This window comes from Somniosus microcephalus, chromosome 5, assembly GCF_052327205.1.
Source record: "Somniosus microcephalus isolate GS21.2 chromosome 5, FLI_Smic_1.0, whole genome shotgun sequence".
Classification (NCBI taxonomy): domain Eukaryota; kingdom Metazoa; phylum Chordata; class Chondrichthyes; order Squaliformes; family Somniosidae; genus Somniosus; species Somniosus microcephalus.
Genome location: NC_140991.1, coordinates 204136637 through 204154446, shown reverse-complemented (window position 1 = coordinate 204154446; position 17810 = coordinate 204136637). Strand labels below are relative to the sequence as shown.

The window sequence follows — 17810 nt, the reverse complement described above, 5'->3', positions numbered from 1 at the left end:
AGCTCTACCAGCCACATTATTCAATGGATAGCAGCCACATTCCACAGATGACATTTTCACAGATTGAGCACCACATGAACCATTGTGTTCTACAGAACACCTGTCTTTTCATCTTGTCCTTAACTTATCCAGTTATATTTTCTGTTGAAGTATACTGAGTAACGTTAACAAAATATCTAAGTTTATCTTATGCCCCAAAATTATTAGTCAGGTTTCCGCCCCACCACAGTACCGAAATGGCTCTTATCAAAATCACAAATGACATCCTGTGACTGTGACAAAGGTAAACTATCCCTCCTCATTCTTCTTGCCTTTAACACAGTTGACCACACCATCCTCCTCCAACGCCTCTCCACTGTCGTCCAGCTGGGTGGGGCTGCACTCCCCTGGTTCCATTCTTATTTATCTAATCGTAGCCAGAGAATCACCTGCAATGGCTTCTCTTCCCCCTCCCGCATCATTACCTCTGGTTCCCCCAAGGATCTATCCTTGGTCCCTCCTATTTCTCATCTACATGCTGCCCCTCGGCGACATTATCCAAAAACACAGCGTCAGTTTCCACATGTACGCCGACGACACCCAGCTCCACCTCATCACCACTTCTCGCGACCCCTCCACTGTCTCTAAATTGTCACATTGCTAGTCTGACATCCAGTACTGGATGAGCAGAAATTTCCTCCAACTAAATATTGGGACGACCAAAGCCATTGTCTTCGGTCCCTGCCACAAACTCCATCCCTTTCCCTAGCATCTATCTGAGGCTGAACCACACTGTTCACAACCTTGGTGTCATAGTTGACCCTGAAATGAGCTTCCGACCACATATCCACGCTATAACTAAGACCGCGTATTTCCACCTCCATAACATTGCCCAACTCCGTCCCTGCCTCAGCTCATCTGTTGCTGAAACCCTTATCCCTGCCTTTGTTACCTCTAAACTTGACTAATCCAATGCACTGCTGGCTGGCCTCCCATGTTCTATCGTATGTAAACTTGAGCTCATTCAAAACTCTGCTGCCCGTGTCCTAATTCGCACCAAGTCCTGTTCACCCATCTCCCCTGTGCTCGCTGACCTACATTGGCTCCCGGTTAAGCAATGCCTCAAGTTTAAAATTCTCATCCTGGTTTTCAAATCCCTCCATAGCCTCACCCCCCACCTATCCCTGTAATCTCCTTCAGCCCCACAACCCCCCGCCCCCACCCCGAGATATTTGTGCTCCTCTAATTCTGCCCTCTTGAGCATCCCCGATTTTAATCGCTCAACCATTGGTGGCTGTGCCTTCAGGAGGACCTGGGTGCAGTGAAGCCAACCTTTCAATGATCTCAGATGATCATGAAACATTACTGCCAAGCCACACTCCACCCCATCCTGCTGTGCCACTCATCACATTCCCATCACTCTGCCTTCACTACTCTACTCCTGCACATCCTTACTCACACCAACTTACCTTGCACCTCCACCCATCCCTCTCTATCGACATTATCACTTCCCCATCTCACTAACCACCCCTCACACTCACCCTCATCCTACTGCAAGCATACCAACTAAGAACACACAAGGGTAGGCACTTGGGTGGTTTAGCCAATGTTCATGTGAAGTTTCTGGTAATGTGTTGTCAAACATTGAAATCTTTATTTTGAACACTTTGCGCTCTTGGACAGATTTGTGTGCACCTTTGGAAGTGGCTTAGTGAGTTGCAGTGAATGGTGAGACATAATGTCCCCTGCCACCCCCCCCCCCCCCAAATAGTGATGAGTGTAAAAGGAATGGCTTGGATATTGTAGGGATGCTTTATGGTGTAGGTGTGGGGTGGTGCCAACCTGGTGCATCATGTGGCAGCCAGGATGTTCAGTGTTAAGTGAAGCAAATCTGGACATGGTGAGTCCATCGCTGGCAGCAATGTGGTCGGGTGATGATGCCCTGTGTCCAGTGCAGCATCAGTTGATTGCAGAGAAGGTTGGTGGGGATGTTGGTGCTGCTGGTGTTGGGGCTGACCATGTTGGGATTCTGTGGACCAAAGTGAGATTTTTTTCAAAGGCACCGATGTTGATGGAATAGATGGCAGGTGAGGTTGAGATGACAGAAGTAATCTTTCAATGTTGAGATAGATTGTTCCAAAGAGGTAACAGTGGATAGAGAGATTACTCCAAACACTTCAAAGGTGCATAAAGCTCAAAAGTGGGTTCCAAATCATTAATGCTCCAGCTTCTGACATTGGAAACTGACCAGCTGTAAAATGGCAGGTTTTAAACCACTTTTGCAGCTGTCACCTATTGAAGGAAATGGAGAGTTGTTCAGAACCCGACATACTTACCTGGCGTGATCCCCGAGTGACGGGAACCTTGTGGAAAACTTGGGAAAATGCTTTACACCTGGTAAAATGGCAATTAAATTGCTTTAAACACCCTCTTAACAAGCATAATTGCAGGACCTGCCGCTTAGTGCCGTGTCTGCAAAGAGCAGACAGAGCCAGCACTAGGGAAACGCACAAGGAGGCGGGTTTAGAGCGGGATACCGCCCTGCTGTCAATCTTTGTGATTTTGACAGCAGATCTGCCTCCAAACCCGCACCCTGAGCACCGGCAAAATTCAGCCCAAAGTCATTGCTAACATTGCAATGTATACTTTCAGTGATGAAACATCAACAGGCAGAATTGACCCTTAGAGTTAGGGGGGATTAAATACGTGGGGTTACGGGGTTAGGGCTTGGGTGGGATGGCTGTCGGTGTAGGGACCGGGTGCTAGGGTTTGGATGACCAGCCATGATCTCGTTGAATGGCGGAGCAGGGCCGAATGGCCTACTCCTGCTCCTATCTTCTATGTTTCTATGTAATGTCACTCAAATAGACCAATTGATACTTCTTATCCAGTGATCTTGACCCCACCAAGTCAGACATTTGAGCTGCTTTATTTGACTGTATTTTAATACTATTGAAATATTGAGGCAAGCAAATAGAGGTTGAAGAGCCATGACCTGAGCAAAGTCCAACAATGAAGTCAGCAGTCTAGTTTAGTGTTTCAGTAAGATACATGGCACAGTCTATTCACCATTCTTTGGCATACTTGAGGCTTGAGTATTAAGGAACTCCTTGTTCATTGTCTCCCTCCTTTGGAACACCTGACTAAAACCAGAAAACCTGACCATGGAGACAGCTGTTCATACCTGGGTCTCCAAACAGAGTCCGACTCTTTTGCACTAGTTTCTGCTGGGCAGCTTGTGCTTTCTGTAAGCTTGACCAAAATGGGCTAGTACAGTAAATCTCAGCTTACAGATCTGTTCTACTGAGAGTGCGAAATCGGAGCGGATATTCAATTCAGGTAAAGCAAACAGTACACACATCAAATAAAAAGGACAAATTTGAAAATAAAAGTAAATCTTTCAATCTGAACACATGCATTTCTACTCAATATACTTGTATCTATTTGCATGTCATTAGTGGCCTTGTACTGAATCTGGCAAGTATTTGCTTGTCTGAAAAGTTCCAATTATGTTTCCATCATCTCTGGAGTTCAATTTGTGGTAAATATTTCATGGGGTTACTATCAGTCAATCAAAACTCATGGAACACGCACAAAGTGCACTGAAAGAAATGATCTGATGTAGCCACCTCAACATATAGCAAGCATAAGTAGGCTACTACGACAGGAATAACCTGTTTTAAAGCAGCAATGCTCCACAAAGCACTCTATAAAGTATTAGACGGCAGCACTAAACAAAGGCCTAGAAATAGCTCGAAAACTGGAGGGGCCACCACGGGGTGAGGTTAACTCGTGCCTGTAAAAAGAGCGCATTATTTTGATGCTGCCTGCTGATTTAAATGATTGCTGCACAGAACCTACCATGCAATGCGCTGTTTCAGGTGATACGCTCAGCAGAAGGCCCAACGTAGCATGGCCGTAGCGTTCCTGGAGCGAGGCAGCATTTTCTTAAAGCTAGGCTGTCATTTTAGTAAGCAGTCTCGAGCCCTTAAATGGGAACTGCCTTCTAAAATGAAAAAAATAAAAATCATTTAAAAATAGGCAGCCTTTAGCCCTTAGAGCGCAACTGTCTTCTGAAAAAAACTGTTAAAAATAATTCCAAAATGGCAATCTTCAGCTCTTAAAGCTGAACTGCCTTCTGTACATAAAAAAATGGTAAAAGTGCTTCAGCACTAACACAAAAGATTCAACAAGCAAGGGAAAGGGCACCCAGCATTTCGCATGCAGCACTCTAGCTTTGTGCAGGGGGTCAACACTGCAAGAGTGGCGGCAATGGCTGGCGTCCTGAAAAAAACCACTGGGATGGTGGGTCTTGCTGTGGCCCAGCATCCTCATGAGAAGTTGAGAATTCTGTACTCCAGAATCCTTACTGTCCTGCAATCCATCCCTCAGGATGCAGCCTATAGGAAGTACACCGAGCAGATCATCAATGGAAGGTTTAACTTGATGAAATCGGAGCATGATGTTCAAAAGCTAGAAGACAAAATCAACTGTGGCCAGATAGAGGAAGTCATTTCACAGGCTGAGAATGAAATTTCTCTGGCATATAAAATGGTCAAGTGGAAACCATGGGAGCCGTTAATAGAAGAAGCCCCTCACAACCAATGGAAATGGCCAATTTAAACTTTATGTAAATTAGATTACTGTATTTTGGCAAACCAAACTGTCTGTTTTGTCCGTTCCAAGCTGTACAGATGTTATTAAAATGATTCTCTGAAAAAAAAGAGTGGTCCTCCACCCACAGGGGCCAGGAGGCCCTCCAGAAAGAACAATGTGGGACCACATCACAGAGGCTGTCACTGCCAGCAGTGTTGCCCCCATGACCTGGCTCCAGTGTCCAAAGAAGCTTCATGACCTCAGACCAGTGGTCAAGGTCAGTGAATGCATCTTCAAAAGCCATCTCCTACCAACTAGCCTCACACACTGCTCAATGCACGACCCCCCATCAGTCACCTACCAACAATCTCTACCGAACACGAGGCACACCTCACATTCCTAGCTTCACCTCACCCCCTTGGAGGAGACAGTGCAGGCCATTCTTGGCAGGGGGCATGGCTGAGCCCTTGGCCAGCGGTGGGGCTGAAAGGATAAAAGATGCTGGTATCCTCATACGTTTTCCTCCTTCTCGCATCCCACTTCCCCCTCTTCCCACAATCTCTTATGATGTACAAACTGCACATGGTGAAAGCATGCATCTCTTGCATTCCCACCCTCCCCTCACCACAACACTAGACTTGTGCCTTCCTCATTTCACACACACAAGAAATCCAGCCTGCCCAGCCAATGGCTGACCAAGAAGAGGAAGAGGTGAGTGAAGAAGAAGAAAAAGAAGAAGAAACACCTTCACTCGATTTCACAATGCCAGCCAACAACTCCGAGGTCATCCTGCAAGGCCATTTGCAGTGTCCCCCACTGAAAGTCAGCAGCCTTCCACCAGGCATGCTGCAGCCACTGGGGTAGCACTGTTTAACATCAGTAGGCTAGGCAAAGGCACACACAAGACAGTCACTAAGGGAATGCACAAGGGTGATTAGTTGATTTTTTTGATGTAATATTGGATGCATATATGGATAAAGTTGGATTGGAAAGTTTGCTTTGTGGTGACTTTTATTTCAGCATTATGGCCAAGAGGACGCTGTGATGGTCAGTAACAGAGGGAAAGTAAGGTGTGGGACTAATGTTGAAAGGGGAATTGGGGTTGTGGTCACTGGTACTGCAGGCAGATGATTCCATCCCGGATATCCCGGCCAGAAAGGGGCTGTCTGGGTTGCATCCTTCCTTCTGCTTCCTCCTCTTCTGCCTCTTCCTCTTCCTTCTGCAAGCAGCTTGCCCCCTTTGCTGCCTCTGCTTCATCTCCTTGTGCCCCCCAGGAATGTGAGCAAGTGGTCTTCTCAGAGGCAAAATACTGCGGATGCTGGAAATCTGAAATAAAAGCAGAAAATGCTGGAAATACTCAGGTCAGGCAGCATCTCGACCTGAAACGTTTACTCTGTTTCTCTCTCCACAGATGCTGCCCGACTTGCTGAGTACTTCCAACATATACTGTCTCCTCAGAGGCCATCCTTTACCATCCAAAGCCTTGAAAGCATCCAGCAGCATACTTTAAAAACATTTTTAATGTATTGCACTAAGCCACTACTTCAATAAAACATAAAGGCCTAGAAATTGGGTATAGCCCCGCCAGCTCGTTTGCGCCGTAAATTTTGCGCCCGCCGCGGAGCCAGTTGTGCCCGCCCCATATTCACTTTCAGCGCCCCAAAGCGGAACCGGGCGCTGTTCCAGGGTTTGGCCGCCCCGCTTGGGGCGCTGAAAGTGAATTTCAGCGCTGCTGGTCCCGCTGCGCCACCCGATGCGGTGCGGCAGGCTGCTGTACTGCAGGCCTCCCCCTTCTCTTAAGGGGGAGGTGCCTGCAATGGCCGGAGCCCCGATTGCAAGTGCCGGCAAAAGAGCCCGGCACAACGGAGAAGTGCCGGGCTCCACGGAAACCAGCCGGCAATGCCGCGGGGGGGGGGGGGTGGAGGAGGCCGGGGGCCGGGGAAGGAGGTGCGGGCAGGCGGCCGCTGAAAAAGCGGCCGGCCGCACCTCCACCTTAAAGCGCCCCGCTAAGGCTGCTGTAAGGACCCGGTCTCCCGATGTCGTTAGCGGCCGCCACGGATGAGGCGGCCGCTACTGAAGATGGGGATCGGCGTGGTTTCGGGCGGTACCGGGGCACTGCGCACACCGATGACGTCATCGGTGCCGGCGCAGCGCTACCGGCTAACGCCGATGTTAGGGCCCACCTAATTTCGGGCGCGACGCAACTTCCGGCGCAACCCACTCTTTCGCCCCTAATTGGGCGCAAACGCAAGTGAATTTCTAGGCCAAAGTCTAAAAGCTGAAATCCAAGCTTACCTGAAAGATGTGTGTGTCCCTTTAAGAAGCGTTGAAAGCGTCTCTGCAGGGCTGCTACACACATATTCTTCCATGTGTAATTAGAACAGAGCATTATGGTGTGCGACGGCGTCCAAAATAGCAGTTGTGGCATCAAATCAGGCGTTGCACGCCGATTGACGTCATAATCTGCTCATTTAAATTTGAGAGGCCAGCGCTAGCAACGGCAGCGCTATGGCCCGCCCCAAAATGGTGGCCGCTGTGTTCTACGCCAGAAGCAGATGGAAGCGAAGCAGCCGCCATCTTTTGAAGAAATCAGGCGCAATTCCATGGCACTAAGGTACGGAATTTCTAGGCCAAAGTCTCTGGCTGAAAGTCCCACATAGCACCTTTAATTGAAACCCAAAGTCACATACTATATTTATTAATTCAACCAATGTGGATTCTCTGTTATTCATAATATCTGAAATATGAAAAGGAGAGTGCGAGGGTAGTGTGCAGTCAGCATGTGTCATGGCGAGAAGATTGTGAAGAACAGAGCATGTGCACCAGCGGCTGAGGATTGATAAGCATCAATCTACTGGAATAGGACACAGCTGGGGGAAAAAACACAGGTAAGACTAAATTTCAGACAGTGGAGTCATGTACAAGATCTTTTTTAAAGTTTTCTTTCTGGGATATGGACAACATTGGCATGGCCACATTATTTGCCCATCCCTAGTTGCCATGAGGAGGTGGTGGTGGACCTTCTGCTTGAACTGCTGCAGTTCTTATGCTTTGATGTTGAGGGCAGCTACTCTTATCTATCTCCTCTGGCATTCATCTTTTGCATCCATGTTTGGATCAAAGCGCCAATGAGGTCTGATGCCGAATGGTTCTGGCAAAACTTAAACTGAGAGTCGGTGAGCAGGTTATTGGTGAGTAAGTGTTGCTAGATGGCTTGAATGATGACTCCTGCCATCACTTTACTATTGATTGGGAGTAGGCCAATGAGGTGGTAATCTGCCAAGATAGATTTATCTTGTTTTTTTCTGGATAGGGCATACCTGGGCAATCTTCCACATTCATAGCTATACTGGAACAGCTTAGCTAGGGGTCATCTAGTTCTTGTGCAGCACTACATTCAAGTTGTTGTCATGGCCCATAGCCTTTGCTGTGTCCAATGTACTTAGCTACTTCTTAATTGGCACGGTGTGAACTGAATTGGCTAGATATCAGTATCTATGATGATGGGGACTGTGAGAGGAGGCCAAGTAGGATCATCCACTCGGCATTTTGGCTGAAAACGCTTGCAGACACTTTGGCCTTATCTCTTGCACTCACATGCTGAGCTCCAACAAAGCGGTGGAATAGCAATATGAGAATGGACAGACAACAGGAGCTAGCAGCAATGAGAACCAGGAATTTTTGAAGCCATAGTTAATTTTGATGGACATTTCAAACCTGTGACTGGAAGTCTTTAAAATCTGTGAGGTTAAGATAATAGAAATGTTTGCATGCATGATTCTTGCACAAATATTTTTGCTATTAAGTCGTTTTCACTCTCCCAATAATATTGATTGTACAATGTTTCAATTCTACATGAGCCACAGATGTAAAGCCCATTTTTGGTCTCTCAACTGTCCCATTTTACAGCAGGAATTGGGTGGGAGCGAGACCAAGATCACAAACCAAACACAGTCTTCCCAACTGAGGCCTACTGCCATTTTTGAATAGGCCTCAATATAGGCAAATAAGCAAGAGCCTCATAAGGCTATGCAAATCAGGGTCCTACCATGTAGAAAGGATCACTCCAGGGATTACTGGAGGCCAAGCCAAAGACTTATATAATAGGTTAGGTGAGGAGTTTTTGGTAGCAGATTATGCATCATTGGGCTTCCTGCGCTTTGCTAAAATTCCTTCCAAATGTTAAAATTAACATCAGACATCCTCCCTCCCCAACTGGCCTGATCCTTCACTTCAATTAATTTCTGCCAACTCGGCTCTGCGGATGAGCTGCCGGATTTCTGCCTTTTCCGAGCGGCAAGCTGCCCATCGGTGGTTGGGTTGTGTTGGAAGCTCGCCGTTTCCATGCAAACAAGGCCTGACCATTCCACTAGTTACATTGGGTGGGTGTTGCGATCATTCCATCCACTGTCTGCCCAATATATGCTAAACTTCAAAATTGCCACCACCCTCCATAGTGTTTTATAGCAGACTGCACCTGCTGAAAGATCAAATAGGTTGGTGAGTTTAGACTGAGTACAGTTACCATGAAACATAAGGGATACATCACACCCTCAAATGTACATGTTAAACAAAATGTCATTCCACTTCTTAAATCATTAAAACAAAATGACAGTATATATCAGTAGGTTTCCCTTATAGAATACTGTCACCTATCGTGTGCTTTGAAAGAATTCTGATCAGAATGTTGTCACACACCACCTTTTTGTAGAGATAAGCTGGTAGGATGGGAATAGATTTGCTCCAGTACATTAAACAACAAATGCTCACTAGATTCCACACCAAGATAAATACTGATTTGGTTCAAATGAGATAAAATCTATTATTCCTGCAGAAACCAACAGGAAAATAATCAGTTGTTGTATTTCTCAGTGTTCACTTCACATCAGCAGCATGGTGTCATTACACACAGCATAGCAGGAACGAGCATTTGAATTAATTCAGACCTTGGATTCATGTTCTCAAAGTTTTAAATTATTAAATCTGAACTCCGAAAGCTAAGGCCTCTGAGTGAGTTGAGAGCCTCCTTAGGCCATTAGAGATTCTAATAATGCAACCACGTTGGAATGTTAGGGAACTCAAATTTCGACCACCCCAACTAAACCATTGGAGAATTTGGCTGAATCCCAGCAATCACTAGGATCTCACAGGCATTATTTGCCAACCCTTTCCCCAAGATCACTAAAGATCAGATGAGTCTGTACCACTAGACTGCCAGAGACATGGCCATTTCAAAATCCAGCTGCCGCAAACTGAACAGTATTGTTCAAAAGATTAGACCATCATTTCCCTCTGCAGTCTCAGCAGGTGAAATTTCCTACTATGGAGGCAGAGGGGAAGATTTTAACTCCCTCCGCCTGGCAAAAACAGGGCGGCAGCGGAGTTAAAATGGAGCTGGTGGATTTACTGCCCCATTCCTGCTCTGCCACCATTTATCCCAGGACCTTCCACTGGGCGGCCAATGTGCCTGCTTGAAGCAGGTGAGGACCTCATTAATCTTTGCAAATTGGCATCCTATGATGTACATATAACCCTGATACCATTTTAACTGGCTACTGAGCAGATCTGCCGTAGAGGCTCTGCTCAGTGTAAGACCTGGCGGTGCACAGTAAGTAGAATGTAGAATTAGGTCGATTCGCAGAGGCTTCAGTTTTCCTTAATTATGGAGCAGATCTTTCTGTTCGTTGCCTGTGTCAACAAAGTACAGGCTGTCATCTGACTTTTCAGACACAAGACCACCCGCTGTCTGCTCCTGCAGCCTCACCTCCTCCAGAAACTCCTCCACCTCCGTCATATCGCTGTGTTTGCTCCTGTTCTTCTTCTTGTTCTTGTTAAGTAAGTGCTAAAATTATTTTTGTGGGACCAGGAGGAGCAGGAGTGCCACTGCCACCCCATGCTCCCCCCTCCCTGTGATTACAACACACCCCCAGGCCCGCCCTTTTTCCAAGATGTGTTGGCTTCCAGGCCACCTGATATTGTGAAGACCCAAAGCCAGAGAGCTGCATCAGGACATTGGTCAGGAGCCCGAAGCTCAGCATACATGTGTTAATGAAGTCTGGCCCTCAAAATTGACTGGGCCTTCCACCGGAACTATCGGGCGGCTGACCAGCGGGCTCTGCAAGTTGTCCACGATAATTAAAATCTACCCCAGAGATTCAAACTTATCGCAAGACAGGAAACTGCATTGCCCTTGCATATATGGAACCAAAACTGAGAAACAGTCAAACCATGCATGTGTGCTGACATTTTTGGGGGAAGAGGGAACTCACAGGGAATAAGAAACTTCAACTATAAAAGGTCAGGTGTTTCAATTTTTTCAACTTAATCTAAACTGTTGAAACTTTGGCCTCTTTGGATTCTGAGTTTGAGTTTGGGTTTGGTGCTCATATCAGCTAAGTAAGACCTGAATACAGAGTAACTGCAAAAATCACTTTGTCTAAGCATCATACTTTCAGCAAAATAGCTGTATAGTTCAGTCAGGATAAGGAACTTGCGCGAAAATGTTCACTGTGACATATCAATGCATATTTCTACATAAAGATATGGTGGTTACCCAGCCCTCCTGCTATGTATAGATCATCAAGAGATGCACCAGTACAGAGGTCCTCTTGCAATTGGGAAGTTATTGCAACCAAAAACAACCTTACAATTTAAAGAAAAATCTCCTAACCATGCAGACGACACTGGCAAGACCACATTTATTACACATTCTTAATTGCCTTGAGAAGGTGGTGATGGGCCTTCTCTTTGAACTACTGCAGTCCTTGTGTTGATGTTGATCCAATGACGTGTTAGGTAGGGAATGGTTATATACGTCCACGTCACGATGGTGTGTGATTTGGAGGTGGTGGTATTCATATGATCTTATGCTCTTGTCCTTCTTAACTTGAGACTTGTAGATGGTGGAGAGGCTTTGAAGGCTCAAGAAGTGAATCACTTATTGCAGATAACCCAGTTTCTACCCTGGTTTTGTAGGTGTAACTATGGCTGGTCCAGTTAAACTCCTTGGTCAATGGTGACATCCAAGATGTTGATGGTGGCAGACAGTGGGAGTAACTTTGACAGGGGCGGAAAATTGGCAATATCAGATTGGCTGCCCATTATAAACACTGCCTGATTTTCCCTTCCATGGTTGTCAATGGCAAGAAAATTGGGCCGAGCATATAAATAGTAGTAACAAGTTGTGTACACCAAGCTTTATTTGGCTTCTACAATTTCCCCAAATCACATTAGGGACCAAAGTGGCAAGCTGTGTGCAGAGCCAGAAGATGTAGGTGGGGTTTTAAATGAATTTTTTGCATCTGTGTTCACTATGGAGAAGGACGATGTGGACATAGAAATCAGGCAGGGGGACTGTGATATACTTGAACATATTAGCATCGAAAGGGAGGAGGTACTAGCGGTTTTAGCAAGATTAAAAGTGGATAAATCCCCAGGCCCGGACGAGATGTATCCCAGGCTACTATGTGAGGCAAAGGAGGAGATTGCAGGGGCTCTGACACAAATTTTCAGAACCTCTCTGGCCACAGGGGATGTGCTAGAGGACTGGAGAACAGCTAACGTAGTACCATTATTCAAGAACATAAGAAATAGGAGCAGGAGTAGGCCAATCGGCCCCTCGAGCCTGCTCCGCCATTCAATAAGATCATGGCTGATCTGATCCTAACTGCCAATCCACTATCACAGAACCATCTCCTGAATCTAACAGAATTAGACACACGAAATAGGAGCAGGATCAGGCTACACGGCCCCTGGGCCCGCTCCGCTACCCACAGGGCCATGACCGATCCGAACCTAGACTCATGTCCAAATTCCTGCCCGCTCCCCGTAACCCTTAATTCCCTTTACTTCTAGGAAACTGTCTATTTCTGTTTTAAATTTATGTAATGATGTAGCTTCTACAGCTTTTTGGGGCAGCATATTCCATGGACCTACCACCCTCTGAGTGAAGTAGATCCTCCTCATCTCAGTTTTGAAAGAGCAGCCCCTTATTCTAAGACTATGCCCCCTAGTTCTAGTTTCACCCATCATCGGGAACATCTTCCCCGCATCCACCCGATCAAACCCCTTCACAATCTTATATGTTTCAATAAGATCGCCTCTCATTCTTCTGAACTCCAATGAGTAGAGTCCCAATCTACTCAACCTCTCCTCATATGTCCATCCCCTCATCCCCGGGATTAACCGAGTGAACCTTCTTTGTACTGACTCGAGAGCAAGTATGTCCTTTCTTAAGTATGGACACCAAAACTGTACGCAGTATTCCAGGTGCGGTCTCACCAATACCTTGTACAACTGAAGCAATACCTCCCTATTTTTATATTCTATCCCCCTAGCAATGAAAGCCAACATTCCATTGGACTTCTTAATCACTTGCTGCACCTGCATACTAACCTTTTGAGTTTCGTGCACCAGGACCCCCAGATCCCTTTGTACTTCAGTACTTTCCAGTTTCTTGCCATTAAGATAATCACTTGCTCTATGATTTTTCCTGCCAAAGTGCATAACCTCACACTTTCCAGTATTGTATTCCATCTGCCAAATCTCTGCCCACTTACTTAGCCTGTCTATGTCCCCTTGCAGGTTTTTTATGTCCTCCTCACTCACTACTTTCCCTCCCATCTTAGTATCATCTGCAAACTTTGATATATTACACTCGGTCCCCTCCTCCAAATCGTTAATATAGATTGTAAAGAGTTGGGGACCCAGCACTGACCCCTGCGGAACACCACTAGTTACTGATTGCCAATCTGAGAATGAACCATTTATCCCAACTCTCTGCCTTCTGTTAGATAGCCAATCCTCTATCCATGCCAGAATATTACCCCCAATCCCATGACTTTTTATCTTAAGCAATAATCTTTTGTGTGGCACCTTGTCAAATGCCTTTTGGAAGTCTAAATACACTACGTCCACTGGTTCCCCTTTATCCACCCTATATGTTACTTCCTCAAAGAACTCCAGCAAATTTGTCAAACATGACTTCCCCTTCATAAAACCATGCTGACTTTGTCTTATTAAATTATGATTTTCCAAATGTCCTGTTACTGTCTCCTTAATAATGGACTCCAAAATTTTACCTACCACAGATGTTAGGCTAACTGGTCTATAGTTTCCAGCCTTCTGTCTACTGCCCTTTTTAAATAAGGGTGTTACATTAGCAGTTTTCCAGTCTGCCGGGACCTTTGCCGAGTCCAGGGAGTTTTGGAAAATTATTACCAATGCATCCACAATCCCTACCGCCACTTCCTTCAAGACCCTAGGATGTAAGCCATCAGGTCCAGGTGATTTATCTGCCTTGAGTCCCATTATTTTACCGAGTACCACTTCCTTAGTGATTTTGATCGTGTTTAGCTCCTCCCCCCCTTTAGCCCCCTGTTTGTCCAGTGTTGGGATATTCTTAGTGTCTTCTACTGTAAAGACTGATATAAAATATTCATTCAGTGTTTTTGCCATCTCCATATTTCCCACCATTAATTTCCTGGTCTCATCCTCTAAGGGACCAACATTTGCTTTAGCCACCCTTTTTCTTTTTATATAACTGTAAAAACTCTTACTATCTGTTTTTATATTTTTTGCTAATTTACTTTCATAATCTATCTTCCCTAAGAAGGGTAGTAGGGATAAACCAGGGAATTACAGGCCAGTGAGCCTAACATCAGTGGTAGGGAAATTATTGGAAAAAATTCTGAGGGACAGAATTAGTCTCCACTTGGAGAGGCAAGGATTAATTAGGGATAGCCAGCATGGCTTTGTCAAGGGAAGATCATGTCTGACCAATTTGATTGAATTTTTCGAGGGGGTGACTAGGTGTGTGGATGAGGGTAGTGCAGTGGATGTGGTTTACATGGATTTCAGTAAGGCTTTTGATAAAGTTCCGCATAGGAGACTGGTCAGGAAGGTAAGAGCCCATGGGATCCAGGGTGCCTTGGCACATTGGATCCAAAACTGGCTTAGTGGCAGAAGGCAGAGGGTGATGGTGGAAGGTTGTTTTTGTGACTGGAAGACTGTGTCCAGTGGGGTACCGCAGGGATCGGTGCTGGGTCCCTTGCAGTTTGTGGTCTACATTAATGATTTGGATGTGAATGTAAAAGGTATGATCAATAAGTTCGCAGATGACACGAAAATTGGTGGGGTGGTAAATAGCGAGGAGGGAAGCCTCAGGCTACAGGATGATATAGATGGGTTGGTCAGATGGGCAGAACAGTGGCAAATGGAATTTAACCCTGAAAAGTGTGAGGTGATGCATTTTGGATGGACTAACAAGGCAAGGGAATACACAATGAATGGTAAGACCCTAGGAAAGACAGAGGATCAGAGGGACCTTGGTGTGCATGTACATAGATCCCTGAAGGCAGCAGAACAGGTGGATAAGGGGGTTAAAAAGGCATATGGGATACTTGCCTTCATTAGCCGAGGCATAGAATATAAGAGCAGGGAGGTTATGATGGAGCTGTACAAAACGCTGGTAAGGCCACAGCTGGAGTATTGTGTGCAGTTCTGGTTGCTACACTATAGGAAGGATGTGATTGCTTTGGAGAGGGTGCAGAGATTTACCAGGGTGTTACCTGGGCTGGAGCGCTTCAGCTATGAAGAAAGACTGGACAGGCTGGGGTTGTTTTCCTTGGAGCAGAGAAGGCTGATGGGGGACCTGATTGAGGTGTACAAAATTATGAGGGGCATAGATAGGGTAGATAGAAAGGAACTTTTCCCCTTAGTAGAGGGGTCAGTAACAAGGGGGCATAAATTCAAGGTAAGGGGCAGGAGGTTTAGAGGGGATTTGAGGAAAAACTTTTTCACCCAGAGGGTGGTTGGAATCTGGAACTCACTGCCTGAAAGGGTGGTAGAGGCAGGAACCCTCACAACATTCAAGAAGCATTTGGATGAGCACTTGAAATGCCATAGCATACAAGGCTACGGACCAAATGCTGGAAAATGGGATTAGATTAGACAGGGCTTGATGGCCGGCGCGGACACGATGGGCCGAAGGGCCTCTTTCTGTGCTGTAAAACTCTATGACTCTATGACACAAGTAAAATTCATTACATAAATGAGAGTGAAACAGTTTCAGTCCCTCTATGGGGAGCATTGGGAGCACGTCAGCCACTCCTCCTGGTGGCAGCCATGCTTTTTGCTCTCATTTTCAGCACTAGTGTTGTTTACTGAAAGCACCCTCTGGGGCCGGTTACTGATCAATTAAAGCCAATAAAACTGCCACATTACAGTGCCAAACAGTAGCTAAATTAATGGCTCAATCCAGCCCTGAGCTGCTAAGTCATTGGGATTCAGCTTTTTGCAGCCATCATTCCTCCTCTAGGGGCACAATGATAATCAATTCCCAACTGGTAGGTCTGGTTCCAAGTTCATATTTTAACAACCTATACCTTCTTGTTGACCATGACCTCAGAAAAACTGTTGGCATATCACCACTCAGCCAAAGGGTGGAGCAGCTGGCATCATTTCAACATCCATCATACTTCAAGGGGTGACTTTTCCAGTTCTCCAGTGGAGTCTTGAGAAGGTAAACAGTGCTTCACCTTGAGGGGGAAGAAAATTTGTCCCTCCCATATGGAAGCACACTTCCTGCCAGCTGATCAGAGAGGAGCGTTGAGGACAGCCGCAGAAAGGTCCATGCTGTGCAATGCCTCCCCTGCAGATGAGGTGGCATAAGTGGGCACCAAGAGGAAAAAAAGGGAGTAGACGAGATGAAAGGGGGAAAAAAATGGATCTTTGAAATAACCGTCTACTGACATGTGCCGAAAGTTTAAATTAGTCTTAAATGAAGGTGTGTTAGAGAATGTGCAAGAGCCTACGTACATGACTGAGCAGAGTTGGAATACTGCAAAAAGTTCCAGGTTTATCTCTGTGGATGTCTCAGCAGTTTGCCAATCTGATAGTTCAACACCTGGAACGCACATTTTGAGCCTTCGAACTATATGTTCTGGGAGAGTGAGGAGGGGAAAGAAGGTCACATTGGAAGATGATTACAGACTAACTGAAAACAGATGTATGCAGACCTTTCCAGACTGTGAAAAACACTGCTGCTTTTTAAAATAGGGTGGTGACTGGAACAAAGTTAGAGAATTTGATTAAGGATCATACGCTCTGCTCTTTCACTTACAAGAAAAATAGAACCATTGTTTGCCTACTGCTGGTATTGCACTGTCTTTATAAACAAGAACACAAGACATTAACCAAATCAATTCAAATCTCACTGATCTCAGGAGCTGGAACAGCGCTATCAGAATTACTGTTTCTTCACTAAGCCTAAATACGCCAGGATTAAGTAAGGGAATGGGCACTAATCAAAATGGCTCAGTTTCTTTGTTGATGAGCAGCATGCTCCTGGGTGAAGGTGGAGGTTGAAATTTCACATCAAAGCACATGCCGTAGTTTACTAAAAATCAGTAAGAATAAGCAAACAGTTTGGATCTAGGTGTTCATTTGATCTCTGCTTATGATTTGTAAAACCCGAGAGCGGCACAGCTTTCTGCAACCACCTGCTACAAAATGGAGGATGAAGGATAGCTCGATGTGTGACTGAGGGGGAGGGGGCCTATACCAACCATGCAGCATCTTGTGGCCCACTGCTCGCTAAGATTCTTCCCTGGTGGAATAGCCTCTATTCACTCCATATCACCAGAGGCCATAGACTGAATGACGAACGTAGGCGTCAACATTTAATGTTTTTTACACTGCCAGATGAAAGAAGAAGCGGAAGAAGCAGTCTGGTGAGAATGCTGCAAAGTATGCTGCGTTCGGGGAAATGCTGCAGCTTCCCCTTCCAGACAAAGGAACCCTTAACAGAGATCAAATAAAGATCAAAAACATGTGTTTCTTAAAGAGGCAGCTCAAGCCAAATCAACTCTTATTCCAGTTTCTTTGTGATATCACAGAATGAGGCTCAGTGATCCGTACTCTCTTGTATGGGTATGTTCAAACTCCAATGAGGCTGTCTGTGTGGAGCTCGACAAAAAGGCTCTTTATGGGCTGCCTTTGATATCAAAAAGTCAACTTATCTTTGAAATCCTATTGTACAAACAGGAATGAGATTGCAGTGCTGGCTCAAGTGCACCTCCTGGTGATTCAACCAAGGAGCCTAAATTTGCAGAATTGTGATGAGGGTCCAAGGTCATAGATAAAATGAGAATTGGTTGCTTTCTGTTTCTTTTAAAGCAAAGCATTTTAACAGTACTGTACTATGCCTCTTTCTGATATATGCTGGTAACAGAAGC

At 45.7% G+C, this 17810-nt stretch overlaps 1 protein-coding gene and 1 pseudogene across 10 annotated transcripts in view; one reads left to right on the top strand and one right to left on the bottom strand.

Moving 5' to 3' along the window:
- LOC147117523 (RNA-binding motif, single-stranded-interacting protein 3) overlaps nucleotides 1-17810 on the bottom strand; it is a 2125417-nt gene that overhangs the window by 447142 nt on the left and 1660465 nt on the right. The gene's annotated exons all lie outside the window — the stretch shown is intronic.
- On the top strand, nucleotides 4248-4640 carry LOC147117526 (NADH dehydrogenase [ubiquinone] 1 alpha subcomplex subunit 5 pseudogene; annotated as a pseudogene).